Below are 23,120 nucleotides of genomic sequence, written 5' to 3' on the forward strand. Positions count from 1 at the left end.
GCATTTCTGAGGCCTGGCTTCTGCTGGCAGGGACCTGTTTCCCCATCTTGGCGCTCCCCAAAGAACCAGAAAGATGAGGCCAAAAAGGGAAAAAATCCACACCTGAGTACCTGTCTGGTGCTCTCCCTAGAGTTCCCTCCAGGCAACCTTCTGAGAAGGGCTCTGTCCTTCTTCACTCCTGTTAACATGCAAAACGGAAGCTCAGAGAGGGTGAGGACAGTGTGGAAGGCAGCCCAGCTGGCGGGTGAGCTCAGGCGAGGGCTCCTGACTCCATCATCCCTCTGCCCACCCCCTTCTACCATGGGTGGGGCAGGGCCCCGCAGACCAGACATCTCTGGCCATCTAGGTCTACACCGACAGCAGTGTTCAGAGGCCCATTCCTCCTTCCTCTCCTTCCCCCTTTTCTTGCCCCATTCCTCCCAAGATCTCAAGGGTCCCCTTCCACACCATCCCAGTTCCCACCTCCCTCTCCCCCTCCATTTCTGGCTATTCGTGGAGCTCAGAGAGCTCCTGACTCCAGAAAGGGCATCCAGGCCTGGGTGTTGGCTGGAAACATCCCAGAGCTTGCCACAGAGTCATCCTTAAGAAATAAATAGGGCTTCCCTGGTAGCGCAGCGGTTGAGAATCTGCCTGCCAATGCAGGGGACACAGGTTCGAGCCCTGGTCTGGGAAGATCCCACATGCCGCGGAGCAGCTAGGTCCGTGAGCCACAACTACTGAGCCTGCGCGTCTGGAGCCTGTGCTCCGCAACAAGAGAGGCCGCGATAGTGAGAGGCCTGCGCACCGTTATGAAGAGTGGCCCCCGCTCGCCGCAACTGGAGAAAGCCCTCGCACAGAAACGAAGACCCAACACAGCCATAAATAAATAAATAAATAAACAAACAAACAAACAAACAGAAATAAATGACCCACGAGACCGTTCACGTTGTGTTCCTCCCGGGAACTCGGAAACTTCCGTGAGCTCTCAGCCTGGCGAGCTGGCTTGAGGTGGGCTTTGGGGGAGCAGGTTGTTCTTTTTCTTCTTTATTTTTTCTTTTCCCTCCACCCTCTACACGCAGAGTAAGCCGCCAAGTGTCTGCACCCGGCGTCGCCTCCTCTACGCCTGCCGGACGCTTGAAGTTGCAACCTCGGTCCCCACTTCCTCTTTCCAGCACCTTCTCCCATCGCTATGTCACCCCACCCTGCACCCATCCCATGCACCCACCCCCGCCTCCATCACTTCCGAGAGACAGAACCTGTCTTCTGGGTCCCACCTTGACCAAGAGAGATACCCAATTTTCTTCTCCCACCAGCACCCAAAGTTCTGTTATTTTCCAGACTGTGCATGGAGCTGGGAACAGGAGATGTGCAGGAAAGGAGGTAGAGGAGGAAGGGAATCGGATACTGACTCGTCCCTCAAGACAACCAGCGTCAAAGTCAAGCACGGTTTCAAAGTGGGGATTGACTCTATCAGCTGGGCTTCTGGCGGCCCCGTCAGCCATCCAGGACCTGGAGGGGCTGGCCCGTTTCAGGCCGTTCTGGCACGAGGTCTCTCCACTCACGCAGAAAGTCACTCCGACAATTAAGCTCGGGTCCCTTTGTTCCCTCCCCTTCCTCTCTCTCTCTCTCCCTCCCTCTCTCTCCTTCCCGCGAATGCCATGTCCCACTGTGCGGGGCACCGCAGGCACCCTCCCCGTCAGGCCGTTTCGCAGTGGTACTGCGGAGCCGTGGAGAGGAGCTAATTGGATTTGTTGTCACCTCCTGAAGCTGCCAGGAGCTCACGTCTGCTCTGGTTACAGATGAAGACATCACGGTGACAGGCTCAGAGACGGCTCAGCTGGTATCCCAAGGCCACTAATAGAGCCATGTTGATTTAATGTCCGAGTGGAGAGGTGCAGACAAGCTGTTCAAGTTTTCCCTTCCAAACAAAGCAGGGATATACCATCCGTCATCTGTGGCTCAGTAAATAAGCATCCATGTGCCTCCAGGAGCTCTTAACCATCGCCACAAAAGAATGGCAAACTATTTTAAACGGGGCGACGGGACTTTGAAACCAAGCAGCCCTCTGGTTTATGCTGCCCTCAGGGAGCCCGGCTGATTCCACCAAACATAAATTTTACTTAACTATGTGATTATGAATGAATCCTATTAGCCTTAAAATCGCCCGCTCGGTAAAGGCGTGCCCCGGTGTCTGTGGTCTCCGGTGTGTGCGGGGGCAGGTGGAGAGGCGCCGGTGAAGATGAGGAGACCTATTTGTTTTCAGTGAAGTCATCTGTCTGTTCAGTAGAGTAAGCATCTACTATGTGCTGGGCACTGGGGTGGGTGGGTGGGGGAATGGGATACAGTACCCGCACTGGGAGGGGTAGATGGACACATCGACAGGCACCCACAGCCCAGAGCAGTAGGTGTGTGGAGACAATAAAAGCAGGGGGGCAAGGAGAGGACTGAAGGGGAAACGCCGTTCCCTCTGAGTGTCTGGAATCAGCTCCCAGGAGAAGAGGCGTTGAAGCCCAGGGTCCACTTTCAGAGGAGGTGGTGGGCAGGGAGATTCACCACAACTCTCTTCATTCTGGGCAGCTGGGGTCTATAACAGGGATACCTGGGGTAACCATTCCCCTCTGTCGTCAGGCTGGTCCAGGGGACCAGGGATGGGCAGTCATTTTCTCCAGCCCTCTGGTCACCCATGGTCCCCCTGGGCCTGCAGGTGGATGGGGCCCACAGAGTGAGGAATGAGGGGTGATGTGGCACCCGAGGTCTGAGAATTGTGGGAGGTGGGGGGTCTGTGAGTGGGCGGTTCTTGGAGCTCAGACAGTCCACCCAGCACATCAGCCCCGATCATGGGCTGGGGCCGGTCCCCTGCCTTCCCGTAGCTTCTGAGCAGCCTCATGACACCCCTCCAAGGAGTTCTCCCAGGCCGGGCACATGCCAGGCTACTGACCACCCATGGACCATTCTCAGTTATGGGGCCCAAGCAGGAGGGTCTTGAAAATGTTTAAGTCAGAGTGAATGATGGCCAGCTGGACATCACCCTCGGGCCCAGGCATCCGAATGTCCAGCCCCGAGCCACTCTCCCTGTCTCTGCCCCACGCTCTCTAGGCCTTCACTCCAGGGACCCACCTGCCACTCCCTTCTTCAGCCCTGATCCCTAATGGCCCAACGGAGACAGGGTTAGAAGGGGTCCCACAACTCAACAGAAGGGAGCCCTCAGGGCCACTCCAAACTGGAGAACCATCCAAAGCCCATCATGGGAAGGGATCTACCCCAAACCAAGGAAGCAAACCCTGGCAGAGGACCTTTACATAATCGTAGACCATGGAGCACAGCGCCCCCGTCTTGACAAAGACCTCCCACTCCCTCAGCTGAATCGTCCCCCACTCCCAACCATCCCGAAGTTATAGAAAAGTGGACAGAAATCCACACACCCTCAGACTGCAGCTTGAAAGAGAAACTGATCTCAAATATGCTGGGAAAGGAGCCAGGGCGTCGTCACCCACGCACCCACAGGTGTTTCCCCAAGGGCATTCCAACGCAGCACACGAGGTCTGGGCAGAGCTGCCCCAGTGGAGGAAATCTGACAATATTAACATGGCACCCATGCAGCAATCCTCAGGGGAAAGTGATCGAAAAGGAGAGAGAGACAGAAAAACAAAGATCCTGGCCTACAAGGAAACATAATTCTGGGAAGAGAAGGAGGTTCCTCATTATTGAACAACTAATGAGCATGATAACTCAATAAAACAAAAAGCACAGGAGAAAGAAGCACGGTGGAAGCATCAGTGGCAGGGAGTGAATTCATTTAAATATAGAACTAAAATTCAACAGCTGTGGTTTTAGAAGAGACTTAGTATCATGAAATAGCAGAACTAGGGACTAGGGATGGAGGAGGTGTGGTGGGCAGCCTCAGAGCTGAGAGGCCAGTGGATGGTGGCTGAAACGGAAGCATAGAGGGCCTTGCCATTAAGCAAGAGAAGTGAAACACGTGCATTTATTCTGGTTTCAGGAACCTCACCTAAATGATGGTAGCAGAACAAAACAGCTAAAAACACATAAGAACAAAGAAAGCAGGGATGACTCCCCAGCCGATGAGAGAGGCCAACAAAATTTTGGAAGATGGACAGTTGACGGATCCGTGGCAATTGACTTAGCACACTAGAGAACTAAAATTTAATTGATTTCAAGGGGTGGGGAGGAGGGTGGGCAACAAGAAGTAAGCAAGGTCCCTCAAAGAAGCCCAGCCAGACCCAGGAGCCAGAAGGACCAAGGACGAACTGAAGGCTGGAGGCTAAGATGGGTCTAAAGACAGAGGACGGGTGGAAAGTCAGAGTGAGGACAGCAAGCCCACCAGCCGTCCCCGTCACCTGGGCCTGAGGGGTTTCCCGGGATGTAGGACTTAGGGTGTCAAAACCAAGATGGTCCCAGGCAAGCCAGCTGTCCTTCCCCACCCCCATCCTGTGCCCCTATGAAATTGCCCCTCCTACCGCCAGGAGAAGACTGGAATGAAGTTTACTTTGTGGTAAAAATGAACAAGGTTGTGGCTCAGCAACCTCAGGCACAGTGAACACCCTACTGAAAACAGGGGGTTAAGAGAAGGCTTGCCTGGAGAATATGACGGGACACTTGGCGCCCTGTCCTCACTCGGTTCAGACCCTTGGCAGCCGGGTTTGTGTCCCAGCCTGTCCTCCACACACAGCCCCAGCCCCAGCAGGAGATTTGGAGATTCCCCTTTGAGGACAGCGTCCAAGAGGGAAAATCTACAGATACTGACAGTTGGGAACCTGCCAAAAAAATGACCAGATCGTCACCCGGTCATCTTCTATGAGAAACGTCAGCCCACAGGCCCTGCCCCTGCACCCAGAGCTTCCGCTCAGCTTTTTAGCGCCTCACTCTTAACTACGGACGGACAGCCAAGGATCACCACACACGATCACCAGAACTGGAGAAAAGCCTTTAATACAAAAGTCAGAAAAAGAAAAAAAATTATAAGGAAACAGCAACAGAAATCATAAAAAATACCACATCTGATAAATAAGACTGGATGCGAACGAAACAATAACAAAAGGAACAACCAGAGGGAAAGAAAAGGACCTCAGAAATTAAAAACATGGCTGAAAAGCAGAAACTAACACACCATTGTAAAGCAATTATACTCCAATAAAGATGTTTAAAATTTTTTTAAATTAAAAAATAATAATAATAAATAAAAATTTGAAAAAAGAAAATCAACTATACTTTAAGATGAAATAAAAATTAAATTAAAAAAATAAATAAATAAAAACATGGCTGAAGAAATTTTAACTTCGATAGACAGTTCAGAGGGCAAAGTTGAGAAAACCTCCTCAAAAACAGAAGCAAGACAGGGAACAATATTCAATATCCTGTGATAAACCCATAATGGAAAAGAATATGAAAAAGAATATATATGTATAACTGAGTCACTTTGCTATCAGCAGAAATTAATCACAACATTGTGAATCAACTATCCTTCAATAAAATAAAATAAAATAAACATAAGCAAGAAAAGCAAAGAGATGCAGTCACAGCACAAATTCAACATGCCAAAATGGTAACAGTAGCTATCTGTTACTCTCTTCTTTGTCATTTTGTGTGTTTTCCAAATTTCCCACAATAGACACTTACCAGTTTTAAAGTCAGAAAAAAATATATATAAAAAGACATAGTCAAAACCCTGTGACCGTACAATAGGCAGCATGCCGGGGGCTTGGGGCAGGGGTGCTGGGCTGGGCTGGGAAGGGAGGCTCCCCTCATTCTTCACGGGCACCCAGATCCCTGGGCAGCCGGGGAGGGGTTCCAGAGCCCTCCCAGCCAGGCGCCCAGCGGCTCAGGGCCTGGCAGGACTGGGCCTGCAGGAGGCTGGGGAGGGGGGCGGCCGGTTGGACAGGCACGGAAAGGAGAGAAGGAGCTGGGATTTAGATGAGATGGGTCATTTAGCTCCACGTCCGCAAAGGACCAAACAAGGGGAGTGCCAAAGAAACACCCGGGAGCCGCCGAAGTGGGGAAAACTAGGTAGCGGTCCCTCCGTGTAAACGAGGAGGGCTGTAGCATCTCTCCCCTTCGCTCACCAAGACCTCAGCCCGTGCTTTCACTCAGCAAAGCTGAAGCAAGCACCTTCTCTGGGCCAGGCCCTAGCTAACACCAGACATACACTCATGGACAAGGCTGGGCCCCCAAAGCAGACACATGGGTCAGAACTCGTTCTAAGGTCCCTGGTGGTCTGACTCCACAGGGACAGCGGGGTGGGGGAGGTCCACGGTGGGGGTGGGGCAGGCCCACGGTGGGAGAGGAGGGGCCTCCAGGTCCTCGAATAATCCCTTTAGGTGAGAAAGTATTTTGGAAAAGAGCACAAAGGTAGAGGACAGCGATGGCGGTGGTGATTGCGAGTCACGGTGCCTGTGAGGAGGAGGATGCAGTGACCTTCCCCCGCACCCACACCGGTCACACGTCATCGCCTCCACGCTCCCCAGGGGGAAACTGAGGCTCAGAGAATCAGGCAAGTCGCCCTGGGCCGCCCAGCTGCAGAATGCAGACTCCGCCCCCCACCCCACCCTGGGCGGCCTCATTCCACCTGCCAGGCTTCACGCCTCCCCGACATGCTGCCCAGAGAACCTTACAAGTTACCGACAGAGGCAACGTGGCGGGGACAGCAGAGGTCAGTCTAGGGACACATGCCCCTCTCGGCCTCTGCTCTGCACATCCCCCTCCAAGAAAGGCTGTGGACACGACATTTCAGGCTGGCCCTGGAAGGGCACGAGGCAGTTGGGTCATTGTATCCAATGTGGCTTCTGAAGTAGGACTGAGCGAGGGGCGGGGGAGGAGAAAGAGGGATCTCATTTTTAGTTCAGAGGAGGCTTTGCCCAGCACGGGGACGGGTATGTGGGCCACCTTCTGGGGGCCCTCCCAGGATCATTGGCACCTGTGGAGGCACTGACCCCACCATTGCTGGTTTCAAGGCCTCAATAAGGGAGTGGAAACATCCATCCGTCCGTCCACCCTGCACAGGGGCATCGACCACCTCTCAGAGTCACCTGCGCCAGGTGTGAGGACAGAGGTGGACACCACGGCACTGGCCCCTGCCCCACGGAGATGACCTACGAGGGGGACAGGGCCTGAAATGAATCGTTGCTCCTGTGATAAGGGCTTTAAAGGACAAACACAAAAGAATTCTGGTCTGCCGGTGTTAGGGAAGGATGCCCAGAGGAAGTGATGATGACAGCGAACTCACAGAATAGGCAGTGTAAGAACAGCCAGGAGGGGTGGGCAAAGAGGGGAGGCTGTTCCAGGCAGAGGGAAGGGGACATGCTAAGGTCCTGGGGTGGAGAGAGGAGCTGGGGAAGAAGGAAAGGAGCTGAGCAGGCGTGTGGATCACACCCGAATCGGGCCGTAACTTCCTCCAAAGCTTAACTAACCACTGAGGGAGGACAGCAGGGAACGAACACAGAAGCCGAGAGGCAGGAATCGGGTCCACCTGACACAGCGCAGGGTCCTGACCCCGGGAGAGCCAGCTACCCTGCCCCCTGCCCCCCAGCAGCCTCGCCTGGGTGGTATTCCAGAGTCCTAACTGGCCTCACACCCGGGCTGCAAGGCTCCGTGTCCCCAGGGAGCTGACAGCCTGTGGGAGGTGGGAGCCACCGCCGGGGGCCTCACTGTCAGAGGGCAGTGCTGTGACAGCCGGGCACGGAGAGCCGCTGGGGAGCAGACAGCACCTGGCCCAGCCCGGAGGGTCGAGGCTCCCTGGAGGAGGGCATGCTGAGCAGAGTCTTTGGAAAGGGCTGATCATGAGCAATAAAGAAGAAGGTTCGGAGCAGCCTTATGGAAACAGAGCAGCCTGGACCTCAGAGGCTGCTTACAGCAGAACTGTCCGTTCATCCGACAAATATTTATCGTGTTGCTACTACGTGCCAAACGCCAATTTAAATGTTGGGGAATGCATGTCCATAGGCAGTTGAATGGATAAAGAAGATGTGGTATATGTATATATACAATGGAATACTACTCAGCCATAAAAAGGAATGAAATAATGCCATTTGCAGCAACATGGAGGGACCTAGAGATGATCATACTAAGTGAAGCAAGTCAGGCAGAGAAAGACAAATATCATAAGATATCGCTTACATGTGGAATCTAAAAAAATGGTACAAATGAACTTGTTTACGAAAGAGACATAGACTCACAGACATAGAAAACAAACTTACAGTTACCAAAGGGGAAGGGGGGGTGATAAATTAGGAGTTTGGGATTAACAGACACACATTACTATATATAAAATAGGTAACCAACAAGGACCTACTATATAGCACAAGGAACTATACTCAATATTTTGTAATAACCTATAAGGGAAAAGAATCTGAAAAGGAATATATATATATAATATATATATATAGCTGAATCACTTTACTGTACACTTGAAACTAACACAACATTGCAAATCAACTATACTTCAATTAAAAAAATGTTGGGGAGACATGGTATGTTACGGTTCTCCAGAGAAGTAGAACCAATAGGAGTTAGAAAGATATAGCTATAGATACAGGTATAGATATATAAGATATAAGGAATTGGCTCATGTGATTATGAAGGCTAACGAGTCCCATGATCTGTCATCTGCAGCAGGAAACCCAGGAAAGCCAGTGGTGTAATTCCTAGAACCAGGGGGCGGATGGTATAAGTCCCAGTTGACGGAAGGAGAAGACAGATGTCCCAGCTTCTCAGGCAGAGAGAGTGAATTCCCCCTTCCTGCATGGTATCTATGTAGTAGATACAAGCACTATGGAGAACAGTGTGGAATTCTTTAGTCAAAAGTCTAAAAATAGAACTACCATGTACGACCCAGCAATCCCACTCCTGGGCATAAACCCAGAGAAAACCATAATTCAAAAAGGTACATGCACCCCAATGTTCATTGCAGCACTATTTACAAGAGCCAGGACATGGAAACAACCTAAACATCCATCAACAGAGGAATGGATAAAGAAGATGTGGTACATATATACAATGGAATATTACTCAGCCGTAAAAAGGAACGAAATTGTGCCATTTGCAGAGACATGGATGGACCTGGAGACTGTCATACAGAGTGAAGTAAGTCAGAAAGAGAACAACAAATATCATGTAATATCACTTATATGTGGAATCTTGAAAAATGGTACAGATGAACTTATCTGCAAAGCAGAAACGGAGACACAGATGTAGAGAACAAACATATGGATACCAAGGTGGGGAAGGGGGTTGGGATGAATTGGGAGATTGGGATTGACATATATACACTACTATGTATAAAATAGATAACTAATGAGAACAGACTGTATAGCACAGGGAACTCTATTCAGTGCTGTGTTGACCTAAATGGGAAGGAAATCTAAAAAAGAGGGGATATATGTATACGTGTAACTGATTCACTTTGCTGTACAGCAGAAACTAACACTGCATTATAAAGCAACTATACTCCAATAAAAATTAATTTTAAAAAAAACAGCCATGGTCATTTCTTTTTCTCATGAATATGCAATTTCATGAGAAAAAGGCTTGTCCTTGCCCCACGTGGTGTCAGCTGGGGCAGCTGGACAGGGGCGCTAAAGAGTTCCCTTCCAAGATGTCTCACTCACGTGTTGGCTACAGTTCTGGGCCACAGGTCTGAGTTCCTTTCCACGTGGGCCTTTCCAGAGGCTGCTCAGGCTTTCTCCCAGCGTGGTGGCTGGGCTCCAAGGATGAATGTCCCACGAAAATCGGGCTGCATCACCTGTGACACGATCTGCCCTCAGAAAGAGTGTCTTTTCCACCATAGTCCAAAGTTCTCCCAAATTTAAGAAGAGGGGAAAAAGACCCCACCTCTCAATGAGAGGAGTGTCAGGGCAGCACCATAAGAAGAACATGGGGGATGGGATTCGGGGTCGTGGTCAGCTTGGGAAAATCCTCACCATGGCGAGGAGTTTGGGTTTCACCGAACACGTGACAGCACAGTGTGGGTGGGCGACGTGACGTGATTACAGCTGGAGAGGATCACGTGGGCGGCTGAGTGGAGAGTGGGCTGGAGGGGCTGAGCGGAAGCAGTTCAGGGGTTATAGCCGTAGTCCAGCTGGGGCCCGATGGCGGATTTGTCCCCAGGCAAGCAAAGGAAGGGGGTTTGGTGTACAGGCACACACAGTGACTGCGCTCCGTGACAGGTCACCGTGGGCCACGTGTGGCCTGCTTGGGGTCTAGACTGCGGCAGTGGGGACCTGCTGAGGGATTTTAAGCAAGGAAGTAATACGACCGGGACTGTGGGCTTTTTTTTTTTTAATAAACTTATTTATTTATTTATTTATTTATTATTTATTATTTATTTTGGCTGCATTGGGTCTTCATTGCTGCGCACGGGCTTTCTCTAGTTGTGGCAAGTGAGGGCTACTCTTCATTGCAGTGCACGGGCTTCTCACTGCAGTGGCTTCTCTTGTTGCGGAGCACGGGCTCTAGGTGCGCGGGCTTCAGTAGTTGCGGCACGTGGGCTCAGTAGTTGTGGCTCGCGGGCTCTAGAGCACAGGCTCAGTAGTAGTGGTGCACAGGCTTAGTTGCTCTGCGGCTTGAGGGATCTTCCCGGACCAGGGCTCGAACCCATGTCCCCTGCACTGGCAGGCAGATTCTTAACCACTGCGCCACCAGGGAAGTCCCCAGAACTGTGTTTTAAAGGGAGCCCTTGGAGAATACTGGATCTGGGCCAACACTCAGTCTGGCTTGTGTAGAAATGGCCTAGAGAACCAGGTTCTGAGCCGCCTCATTCAGCAGCCTCAGTAAACTCACCAAATGCCGATGGGCCACCTCTGTTTCAAGTCCTAAGTCCGTCCTGGGGACTTTCTCTATGAATTCACAGAGCTTTTAGATTTTATCACCTTCTTGCCTCTCTGGGACACGTCTGCTGCTTCTGCCTGCCCAGCATCCATTCCCTCTTTGTATCAGTCAGCCTTTACCGAGAGGTGCTGTAGTAACAAATGATCCCCAGATCTCAGGGACTTACAATGGCAAACGTTTATTTCTCCCCTGCATTTCACGTAGGCTTCAGGTTGACGGCAGCTCTGTTCTGGCGTCTTCTTTAGTTTTGGATCCAGCCTCTGTGTGTGACAGCACCTCCTAGAGGCAGAGGGAGAAGATGAAGGGGGCTGGTGGAAACCTTAATGTTAAATCTCTTAAAGCTTCCACTCAGACATGGCACACATCACATCTGCTTGCATGCCATTGAGCAGAGCAAGTCCCTCGCCAAGCTCAAGGTCAGTGGGGAGGCGAGGTACAGTGCCAGCCAGGTGGCTTGGGAGGGAGCGGGTGTATAATCCTCTGATAGGAAAGGAGAATGAAGACAATCTACCACCCACCCCATCTGGTAGCCCCTTTGCCATAGATGTTGGTTCAAAGATGGGCACATGGCCCAAGCCAGGCTGAGTCAACAGGATTCATTTCCAAGCCTTTCACTGAGGCTGAAGGGAAAGGGAAGCATTTATTCCCACTGGCACTTCTGAGAAGGCAGATGTGAGCCTGGAGCTTCCCACAGCCAGCCTGGTGCTACGTGGGGACAGCCTGCCTGAGGATGGAGCCCTCCAGGAGACAGCAGGGGCAAGGCCAAGTCCCAGAAACATCACTTGGGCCCCTGAAGACAGTTGTGGAGGAGGCTACCCTTGGTCGGTTTGGTCACAAGAATCTGCCCAAGCCGTTTGAGCTGGGTTTCTGTCGCTTGCCACCACGAGTCCTGACAAATATGACAACCGAATCAGACCCTCTCTGACCATCACAGCTGAACTTCCTTGAAGGTGTGCTTTGCTTTTTTAACTAGACATAAAGTCCTTAAGGAGAGAAACCCATAGCACATATTTTCAATCACCCTGAGTATCTAATACACCTCTAAATACACACTTGGGGGAGAAGCATTTATGGAGCATTTACTCTGTGCCAGGCATTGTGCTAGGTGCTTTTACATGTCATATATCATCCGAACTTTTGAGGAACCCCATCAGGTAAATATTACTGTCAAGATTCAAAATGATTAAACTCTCTGTCCAAGTTGCAACCAAGTCAGTAACAGAGCCGGAGCTGGAGCCCACATTTGCCCCTGCTGTTGGCAGGTTTGTCTCCCAGAGCTTCCAGACCACCTCCCAGGGCTCCAACTCCGGGTTCTGACAGCCATTAAAGTGGATGTGTCACTCCTTTCAAGCCAACCTGCTTGTGACCAGATGCAGTGAGATGGCCAGCCAGGGCCAGGTCTGGACTCTATGGACAGCAGGGGAGCCTCTTTGCCTTGGCTCAAAACCCCAGGGCTCCCACGCTGATGTCCAGCCCGGCCTTGCCCCTGACCACAGCCCAGTGGACCTGAAAACAGGCACCGAAGGCCATATCCACTCAATTCAACCACCTCCAAAACCAGCCTATCTCTGGGCCAGCCTTTCGCATCTCCTCCCGTAGGCCTTGCAGGCCAAACACCACCTGCCAAAATTCCAAGCATGTGCCATGACCCCAGCTGAGCCCAAGCTGCCCCAAGCCCTCTGCCTTCCTCGAATTCCTTGTCCCCAGCACCCAGGCCTCCTACCCTGAGATTATTAAATATAACCCCCATTTGCAGGAAATATGCAAAAACTGTTTATCTTTGGAAACTAAAATATATGAAACTGAGTCATCAGGCAAATTATATGCATCAGTAAGTGATAAATGTTCAGGGCCAGCAATCCTGAAATAGCGCATGAAAGCCTTTTTCTACTCCTCTTTCTGCCTACGGAGCACTTTCGAGCAAAGTTCATCGCTGGCGGTACAAAGTCAAGCCCCATGGAGCCTCTCCCGTCGGTCCTGCCCGCTCAGAGGGTGCTGGGGGCCCCCAGGGCAGGGAAACACCACGGGCCACTGTCACGGCCCCTCTCTCCGCTCCAGGGCAAGAATGTTGCGACATCTCTTCACTCCAGATACAACCCCAAGACCCCCAGGGTTTGGCAGCTTGGAGCTAAAAGGAAGTCCAGTAAACGTTCCTTTCCCGAACATTCTCTCAATACGACAGCCACCAATGGCAACTCCTCAGCCAGGACAGCCAGAGAAGGGCCCTGGCAAAGCGGGAAGTCACAGCACCCCAGTGCTCCTCTTCACGAGGCCCTCAGAGGGACCACAGCTCCTGGCAGCTCCCCCCTCTCGTATGAGGTCCCTGGTCTTCCTCATCCCCTCCCCCAGCGACACGCACACCCACTGCCTCCGTCCCCTCCCCCCAACACCTCCTGACCACGTGGGGCCCCTGCAGGTAGAACATGAAGCTCTGGGCCGCAATGGACTGGACGGCAGGAGATCCAAATTCTAGTCCTGCTCTCCCCCAACTCACCGCGTGATCTTAGACCTTCTCTGGGCCTGTTTCTACATCTGTAATCCAAGAGTCTCTGGTCTAAAGCCCCTGTTGGCCCATCATTGATTTTCTCATTCTAAGCAACTGCTTGGCATAATCCAGCCACTACAGGCGCTCATGCATTCACTCAACAAACACCAGTGGAGCACCACCTGTTTGCCAGGCACTGTGCTAGGCCTTGGGGCGCTGGAGCAATGGAGACAAGGTCCCTCCCAGGAGCTGCTGGCAGTCTGGGTCTTGAAGTGCTCCCTGGGTAAGATGCCTGCTGAACCCGGAATCAACACGCTGCCCTTTGTCCCGTGCTGGGTCTCAGCTCCATCCCATAACCTTTATGTGCCGGCCTTCTGTGTGGAGAGGTAGTAATTTCAGTTGAGCACCGTGGTTAAAAGCTCCAGCAGGGAGTTCCCTGTTAGTCTAGTGGCTAGGATTCTGGGCTTTCAGTGCAGTGGCCCGGATTCAATCCCTGGTCTGGGAACTGAGATCCCAAAAGCTGCGCAGCCAAGAAAAAAAAAAGCTCCAGCAGAAATGAGTTCCAATTCAGATGCTCCCACTTACGTTTTTTCACTTCGGTTTTTTAGCCTAAAATGTGAATGATATGGAACAATCTTACGGGGCACCTCGGGGATTCCAGGAGATTGAGAGCAGTAGTTGGCACAGAGTAAGCAGCTGTCATTACTAAACGGAGTCCCCCTGCGCACACCAGCGCCGGCCACGCTGAACTCCTGAAGCCGCACGATGCATGGCTTCCTCCAGCTCAGGTGTGGCTTCAATTTCACTCTCTGCTGTCAGGGCCCAGGATGACCTCTGCTGTCCTCTGCTGTCCTCCATCCCTCTCTCCTGGTTTGGGTTCTGGCTGTACCACCATGGAGCGGTCTGTCCTTGGCTTGTCATCCTCAGCTGAAATGTGGAGCTGATGCCACACCTCCCCTGCTCAGGGCCGCCGTGGGGACCAAATGTGACAGCATCCATGGAACCTGTCATTCCTGTGAAGGTTTCGTGTCTCAGAGTTAGTCTCCCATAAAAGCAGAAAGTCACTCTTCCTGTGCAGGATCCACTGGGAGGCTTTGGGCTGCAAGTAATGGAAACACGGACTCAAAGAAGTTTAAACAATAAAGAGGTTCATTGCGCCACATACAAAGGGCCCTGAGGTGGCACCAACTTCAGATGTGGAAAGTCAGTTGCCCAGCTTCATTGTCAAGGGGAGTGGGAACCTCATACCAATCACAACTCACAAAGCCAAGGCCAGGTGGAGGAGGATGGGCCCTGAAGAAATCAGACCCCAGCCACAGGGACGGAGGAATGGATTCAGAGCAAGCACAAGAGTGTCTGCCACACCTGCTCACACGGGAGCTTTGAGTGTGAATGCTTTCGTCTACGTGCAAAGCATTCTTAGCATTTCCTAATGAAATTGAGAAAATGAGTATCAAGAATTGGTAAAGCCTTGATTGGGAAAGATGCACAATCCTGTCCTTGGTGATTTCCTCCCGAGAGCCACGGGCTCACACAACTCAGGATGAAGCAGCCTTGGGTGGGTTTACTGGCCGCTACGCCACGTCTCCAGTAGAACTCTTGGTCGGCAGGTTGTTGTTCTGGCAAATATGCCTCAGCTTTATGAATCTTCCTCCTCCAGCCCGGGCATTACAACTCACCGGGAAAGGGCAGGGAGCCGAGGAGGGAGGGCACCGGGGAAGGCAAGTTCTGGTCCCGCCAGGCCGTTCAGGACCCTCCCCACCCTCCTCACTCCTGACCTGCTTCTGCTCTGATCTATCCCCAGCAACCCACTCTTGGCCCCTTGCCCTGACTGCGGTCCACGCTCTGGTCCCTCTAAGAATGGCACTTGCACAGGCCTCACTGGAATTACAGCCTCCGCTAGAGGGACTGGTTCCGCGTGGCCGGGCTCCCAGGACCGCACTGCCTAGGCAGGTACAGGTCCTGCCTTGGCCTCAGGAAACCCAACCAGCCCCCGCCCCTGCCTCGCCCCCATTAACCAGGGCAGTCCTGGTGCCACTGCCACGGGCCCCAGCAACCTCCAGCGAAGACCCCAGTTCTGCAACCAGCACCCAGCAAACACTCTGGGAGGCTCTAGGGCTAGCACCCAGCAAGGGCCTGGTGCGTGTTGGTTGTCATGGTGACAGAAGCAGCAGTACCCCCCGAGGGCAAATGGGGACCACAGTCCAGGTGTGCTCCTAAAAGGACCAGCTCAGGCATCAGTCCCGGAGGTGAACGAGAGGCTGGAAGTGAGGCCGAGTCAGGAGCGAGGGGTGAGGCTGGTGCGGGGAGGCCGGGTCCCCGGGCTGTCTTGGCCTCAGACCGTCAGATGACATAAGAGCCCTATACGTGACTGCACATTCCAGCGCTGCAGTAGCCACATTGCGGCCGGCTGGCACTCTGTGGTCCCCTCTCCTCCAGAAGTAGCCCCCGAAGCAGGGGCTAACCCCGCGTGGCCACGTCTCTGGTGCCCACCCCACCCCCAAGCGGCTGGGCCAGAGTCTGCGCCCCAGGATTTGGAAACTGAGCCATGACTGTGTGAAGACGTGGGGCGGGGGCACTGTAGTGAGCCCAGTAAGGGCCAGCTCAGGTGATGGCCACCACCTCCTGCTGGCCAGGTCCCCGGGCCGCCCAGCTTCCCGTCCTTCCTGAGCCAGCGCCTCCTGCGATTCCGCAGAGCTCCCCCTTCCCGCAGTAAATTGTTTTCTTGGATAAGACAGTGAGAGCACGTGGCTGTTGGTTTTGCCCCTGAAGAATCTGAACGAATACAGTGGCCTCACCCACATCCTCCCTCTACAGGCGTGGAAACTGAGGCCCCGGAGGTCACGTGACTTGCCGAGGTGGCCCGGGGAGTGAACGGTGGGGCTGGGAGAAGCCAGGCTGCTTGGCATCACCCCTCACTCCAGAACATTCCGTAACACATGGGACTTGGCACCTTACCTCAGCCCCCTTGGCCCTGGCTTCAGATGGGCCCTCACTCCAGGCCCACTGACGCTGCTGAAGGAAGGTCCTGGTCTGGCTCAGAGCCAAGCCGTGAGAGGAGACGGAAGAAGAAACTCCCCATCACCCCCCCGGCCCCTCCCCACAAGCCTGCCCAAGAGCGCTGGCTTTCAGAGCTGTTGCGGAAAGGCCCTCCACCTGCCAACACACCTCCAGCTCTGACAACTTCCTGAGGATGAGAAAAGTTGCAACACTCCCCAGAGAAAGAATCTGTGCAGAGGCAAAGGGGGGAATAAATGGTTGTGGTGTGTTTACTGCTCCCTTAGCTGGAAGGAGTGATTCCGCTCTCGGTAGTGCATAAACTCTTGGCAAAGTTGGGTTTTCCATGGTTTGCTGAACTCCTGAACACAGATGTCCCATTTGTGTTTCATTAGTACATCCGCCGCTCTGCGGCTTTCGACCTCTGCACCAGGCAATAATTACCTGGCTCAGGCCCATCCCTTCACCAGCTGGCTGGGGACTTGCTCTGCCCGACCAGGGCTGTGTCTGCTGTCAGCCCTTTCCAGGCAACTGGACAGCGCCGTCAAGGGGATGTCTCAGCTGAGCCCGCGCTAGCATGGGGTGGGGGAGGTCCGTAGACTTGAGCAGACACCTCCAGAGGGAAAAGAGCCTTCCAGAGTCCAGCCACCCTTGGGGAGGCTGGAGGAGGGAGGCAGGGAGGGCGAGAAGGGGAAGGAGGAAGGGAGGAGGGGGGGGAAGAAGGCTAGATGGGGAGGAGAAAGGAGAGGGAGGGGAGGTGGGTGGGGACCAGGCCCTGGCGTGGGAAGCCTCATCCCTGAGCTGCGCGCACTCGGGCGGATCTGGCAGGGCCCAGCCTGGATCCCAGCTTCACATCGTCTGGCTCCAGCCAATGGGCTCGGGCGGTCTCTCAGTCCCAGGGCAGTGGACACGCAGGGGAGCTCCTGGCAGGGTGTCAGCTGGATTTCAAGAGCAGCCCTGGCAAAATGCAGGGCTTTCACCCAGAGCTGACAAACCTGAGTGTGGGTGAAAGGGATCAGGGCGGCCCACCCCCTCCCCACACGCGTCCCTGCCCAGGCTGCACTCCTGGGGCTTACAGACAGCCAGTGGGGAGGAGTCCCAGAAGGAAGGAGTCGGGTCTGGACCCTGAGGCACAAGCATGCAGTGGTCCCCAGGCCCCAGCTTGCTGCCTGTGAAATTCTGAAATTCAGCCCCCCTCCCTTGTCTAGAACCCTTCCATGGCCCTGAGCCCAAACTGGAGTTTCCAACTTTGTGAGAAGCCCCCCAAAACCTCCATCTGCCCCTGGTATAAATTTTCAACTTCACCTTTTCATTTATCCGCACCGAGGTTTGGGATCTGGACATTCAAATCAAGAGTAAGTCTAACATAGAGAACAGACCTGTGGTTGCCAAGGGGGGGGGGAGGGGAGGGATGGAGTGGGAGTTTGGGATTAGCAGATGCAAACTATTATACAGAGAATGGATAAACAACAAGGTCCTACTGTATAGAACAGAGAACTATATTCAGTATCCTGTGATAAAACCATGATGGAAAAGAAATGAAATGAAAAAAAAGTGTCTATATGTATAACTGAATCATTTTGCTGTGCAGCACAAATTAACACAACAACATAAGTTAACTATACTTCAATAAAATAACTTTTTCTTTTAAGAAACAAAGAGTAAGTCTAAGATGGGACCGGAGGGACTCAGTCAGAAAGCTATCACCTTTTGGATGGAGGACCCTGCAGGGAAGGGTGGGAAGTGAAACCAGAAGGGAGGGCCAGCATTCATTAAGTGCCTACTGCATGCACCATGCCAGGCACTACGAATCATGAACTCATTTAATCTTCCCAACAACCTGAGAGAAAGCTGTTCTCCCACCTGGTCGATGAGAAGACCGTGCCTCAGAGAAGAAAGTTGTCCCCATAGTGGAGGTGGAATTCAAACTCAGGTACGGGGCAGCGTGGGCTCAAAGTGGCACCGGACCTGGGGGAAGGCAGAGTGAATGTTTACCATTTTGTGAAACTGCTGTTGTCAGTGATCCTGAAACATTTCTCAAGTGACTAGCGCTTGCAGAAATCAACTGCACAGTACCTTTCCTTACAAACTTACAACCTATAAAATGTGTCTTCAGTTAGACTGCTGGGGTTTGTTTGGGTTTGTTTTAGTGAATGTATAGAAGTGTATTTATAACCACAAATTCATGGTTGCACTTGTCATCTTGCTGGCCTTAATACAAATTTCCCCGTAAGTTCTTATCCACAAACCTTCCCTCCAGGAGACTTTCAAGCACAAAAAGCATCACCACCAAGGATAGGAGAGAAAAGCACTGACACAGCTAAAGATGACAAAGTTCATCTTTTGGCGCCAATCCCCGTGTAAGTTAGCCTGGACATCCTGAGTTAGGAGGGGGTTAGAGGGGCCTCTGGGCTTGGCAGCTGGGGTCCGTTAGCAATGCCTACCCGGGACATGGGAAGAGAGAGAGGCAGCTTTCCTGGCAGGTATTAATCCCTGGAAAAGCAGAGACGAACCGAAATGATGGCCCTCCAGCTGCAAAACTGAGCACTAGTTTGGGGGCTACGACAGACTCAAACGCCCTCAGCTGTAGAGAAGCTGGGCTCCTCCCACCCCAAAGAGCCCCTGCGATCGGAGGTGCCCTGTTAGCTGGGGAGGCCCCGGCCATAGACGAGCAATGACCAGGGCAGGTTAAGGCAAAGGGGTCAGCCTTGGACAGCCAGGGAGCTGGCATCACCTCTGTGACTGGAGGTCAGCCAGCCCAGCTGCCCTAGGCGAGCGAGCTCAGCCCCAAGCCCTGGCTGAGGAAGACCCACGTCCACCTCTGTCTCCAGCTGCCCAGTCTGAGGGTCATCTCACACGGGCCGCCTTTGCTCGTCTGGCGTCCATCAGTGCTTCCCCTGAATCTCCACGAGAAAACGCTCACGAGAGGCCTCTGTGTGTGCGAGAGATTCACCCGGAGTCAGGGGGCTGCAGGGCGTCCCATAGCAGCAAGGAAACAGCTAGAGGTCCTTTGGTGGCCCCACCGTGTGCTCACCGCCCCACCGTCCTCCCAGGGCTGGATCAGCGTGAGGCAAGCCAGGCACTCACCTTGGGTGCAGAGTTTAAGAGGGCGCCAGAAATCAAGATAAATAATATTTTAATGCAAAGAGTAATGGGAAAGAGTCCGTGATGAATAAAACATCAACATTTTAAACAGAGACAGGATCTTTCTTAATGATTTTTCCTTTTGCCTCTGTCTCTAACACGACTCTTCACAGTTGAAGCTGTATTTAAAATGTTGATATTTTGTTCATTGTGGGTTTTTTTTTTTTTTCCAGTAATTTTGAGTTTTTTAATGTGGCATTAAGACACTATTTTTCTCGATTACTGAGGTTTGGGGCGCCCCCTTCCTTCTGCCCCCCCGGGGCCAGGGCCTCTCCTGCCCTGGTCCCCCAGCTCCCTGCAAGTTTCTCCTTCCCAGCTTATTTGCCCCTCTGCCTCTGCTCCCCGCCTCGAAGGAACACTGACAATTTCTTCCTTTCATTTTGTTAGGGCCACTCAATTCTTTCCACCTCTATCCCCAAACTCAGCCCTCCATCTCCCAAGACCTGAAACTTTGAAATTACTCTTAGCAAAGGACCGCCGATTCAGACAGAGGGGCAGAGAGCAATATGCAAGGATGGGGATAAATACAAGAGAGGATTTTCTGCAGACGTGAGGGCCCCTCACTCACACAGAGGGCTGTTCCCCCTAGTTATTCTAATGGCGGGAGAGCCCCGCGGAAGCCAGGAGGAGGCTGCAAAGGCAGGTGATTTGGGTAAGCTGTCCTAAGAATTGTGAGGATAAAAATCAGTGGCCACACAACATTGTTAATCAACTATACTCCATTATAAAATAAAAATCAAAAAAAGAAAATATCAGTGGCCACTAGGGTAGAAAAGATGTGGAGTCCGGTTTGCATGACTATTGTGTGCGCTGGGAAGGGGAGGTCTTTTTTTTTTTTTAACATCTTTATTGGAGTATAATTGCTCTACAATGCTGGGTTAGTTTCTGCTGTACAACAAAGTGAATCAGCTCTATGTATACATACATCCCCATATCCCCTCCCTCTTGAGCCTCCCTCCCACCCTCCCCATCCCAGCCCTCTAGATCGTCACAAAGCATCGAGCTGATCGGGGAGGCCCGTCCTCTCTCAAGCACCCGACATTCAGCAGCTCTCTTTGGCATCTGAGGGGGTGCACATACCCTCTGGGCAGGACACTGCAGAGTCCAAGGCTGGTTTGGAGGAGAAGGGGGATGATTAACCCATTCTTACCTCTCCCTCTGATGCTCGGAGAGTCCCCCATGGCTCCCACAGCCCCTCTGTTCTTCCTGCTCCATCCTCAGTGTCTGGGGCAGCCGAGAACACTAAGGAAGGGTCCCCGTGCCCACACTTCTGCAACTTGGGCTGCAGAGACCAAGGGAAATCAGGAGGCCCCATCTGGAACGGGGAGGGTGCAAGCTGGGCCAGGAATGGTACAAAGGCCTGCTTGGGCCTGAAGAAGAACCACTGGGACCAAAGCCTCAACAGAGTCAGGCCAGTGTCCTGGCAGGCATCGCGCACCAGTGCACCTGGCAAGCAGAAGTAGAGACGGTGAACACACCGCATGTACTAGGCACACAGATGTCTCAGCCTGGGGCATCACCAGTCCTAGTTTGTAGCGGAGGGAGCTGAATGCAATGTGGCCAGAGGAACCCAGGCTCAAGAAGCACCCTGGGGACTTCCCTGGTGGCGCAGTGGTTAAGAATCTGTCTGCCAATGCAGGGGACACAAGTTAGAGCCCTAGTCCGGGAAGATCCCACATGCCGCAGAGCAACTAAGCCTGTGCGCCACAACTACTGAGCCTGCGCTCTAGAGCCCGCGAGCCACAACTAATGAGCCCACGTGCCACAACTACTGAAGCCCGTGCGCCTAGAGCCAGTGCTCTGCAAAAAGTGAAACCACTGCAACGAGAAGCCCGTGCACCACAACAAAGAGTAGCCCCCAGCTCACCGCAACTGGAGAAAGCCCACACACAGCAACAAAGACCCAACGCAGCCAAAAATAAATAAATAAATAATAAAATAAATTTATTAAAAAAAAAAAAAGAAGCACCCCGGCCAGCTACCCAGGGAGCGGGACAAGAAGCTGGGACGGGGGCGGGGGGGGGGGGTCCAAGTGTGCTGCGCATGCGCAGACCGTACTCCAGCGAGGTGGGCGAGCAGGAGGTCAGAAGAGCCCCGAGGAGAGAGGGAGGAGGGAGGAGGGAGGAGGGAGGCCATGCTCTGGGAAGAAAGGAGGGGGGCTTCTCTAGTGCTTGGGAAAGGGCTTCACAGACTGCAGGGCTGGGGTGGTGTCTCGTCCCTGCTACTTACTAGCTGTGTGACCTTGGCCAAGTCACTCTACCTGCTTGCCCCTGTTTCCTCATCTGCAAAATGAAGACTGTGGTGCTGCCCACCTCAGGTTGTGGTGACCATTCATGGCTCAAACTGTAAAGTGCTTAGGACAGTGGCTGGCACACTGTGAGGGCTCTATGTGCTGACTGTATTTAGTAGCATTATGGACACATACCAAAGGCTATTTTTATTATATTTAATTCATATTATGCATTGTTGTTTAAGCCACCCAGTCTGTGGTACTTTGTTATAGCAGCTCAAAGTAACTAAGACACACGTCTTCCAAGTCCATGCCTGATTTTTATATTCCAGTAGTCAAAGAACCACTCCTGAAGAAGAGCTAATGGAGAGACAGAAGAGCAAGTGCCAAGCAACATTTTCTAGGAACATGTGAGTTCCTAGATCCGCTTCTGATCCAAATTAGTTAATATGCCTCAACAAAGGGGCTTCCCCAGCGGTCCAGTGGTTAAGACTCCACCTTCCAATGCAGGGGGCACGGGTTCGATCCCTGGTCAGGGAGCTAAGTTCCCATATGCCGCTGGGAGTGGCCAAAAATTAAAAAAAAAAAAAATTCCCCAACAAAGACAAGCAGGGGCAGGGTTGAGTGGCCAGGAGGATGTCACATAGACCCTAAGATGGAAAATGTAGGCCAAGTGAGTTTTATCTGTTGCTTTGCTGTGTGGGTTTCCTGAGCCAGATATTTTTAAGCACACTTGGCCTCTGTTTTCCCATCTGTAAAATAGGATAATACAGATAGCTTGCCCTTGTCTGTATGAAAGCTCAAAGCTTCTGCAAATTGTGGTGATGTCCTCAGAGTGTGTGGCAAGGGGACACTCCAGTGTGTCACTTTATCACTATTAAGCACCACTGATGAAACAAGAAGCCAGTGCTAAGAGCTCACAGGTCTAAATGCCTGAGCTTTTTAATCTCCCTCTTTCCAGAAACCCTTATCTTGGGCAAAGGAAAGAGTATTGAAGATTGGAAAGCAATGAAGACCAGGTCCCCTTAGTCCTAGGGGCAGAGACCAGCTCAGAGGGGTGGGGGGCAGGACGTGTTCATATGCAGTATTCCTCTGGGAAGTTTTCTGACTTAGAGAACGATGTCACTAACCCAGGACCAAGAGTCTTGGAAACATCACCCAGAAACAGGAACACAGCAAGAAAATGGGGTTACCGAAGTAAAAGATGCTGAGCACAGAGAGGGGTGGGGAGAGGGGCAAATATCAAGTCCAGAGGAAGAAAGGCCACCTCTCACCTTGGAGGGTCCTGTATTCTGCAACCAGCCTGAGCCTCTGTCTTCATGACAGACACACTGGAGTGTGAGATGGCTGGTGGCCCAGACAGCCCAGCACTGAGGACAGAGGCTCTGCCCCTTCCCAGCTGGGCCCTTTGGCGGCTCCCCCTCCCTGAGCTGGGTCTTCTCTTCA

This window comes from Balaenoptera physalus (assembly GCF_965194825.1).
Source record: "Balaenoptera physalus genome assembly, chromosome: 2".
NCBI lineage: Eukaryota > Metazoa > Chordata > Mammalia > Artiodactyla > Balaenopteridae > Balaenoptera > Balaenoptera physalus.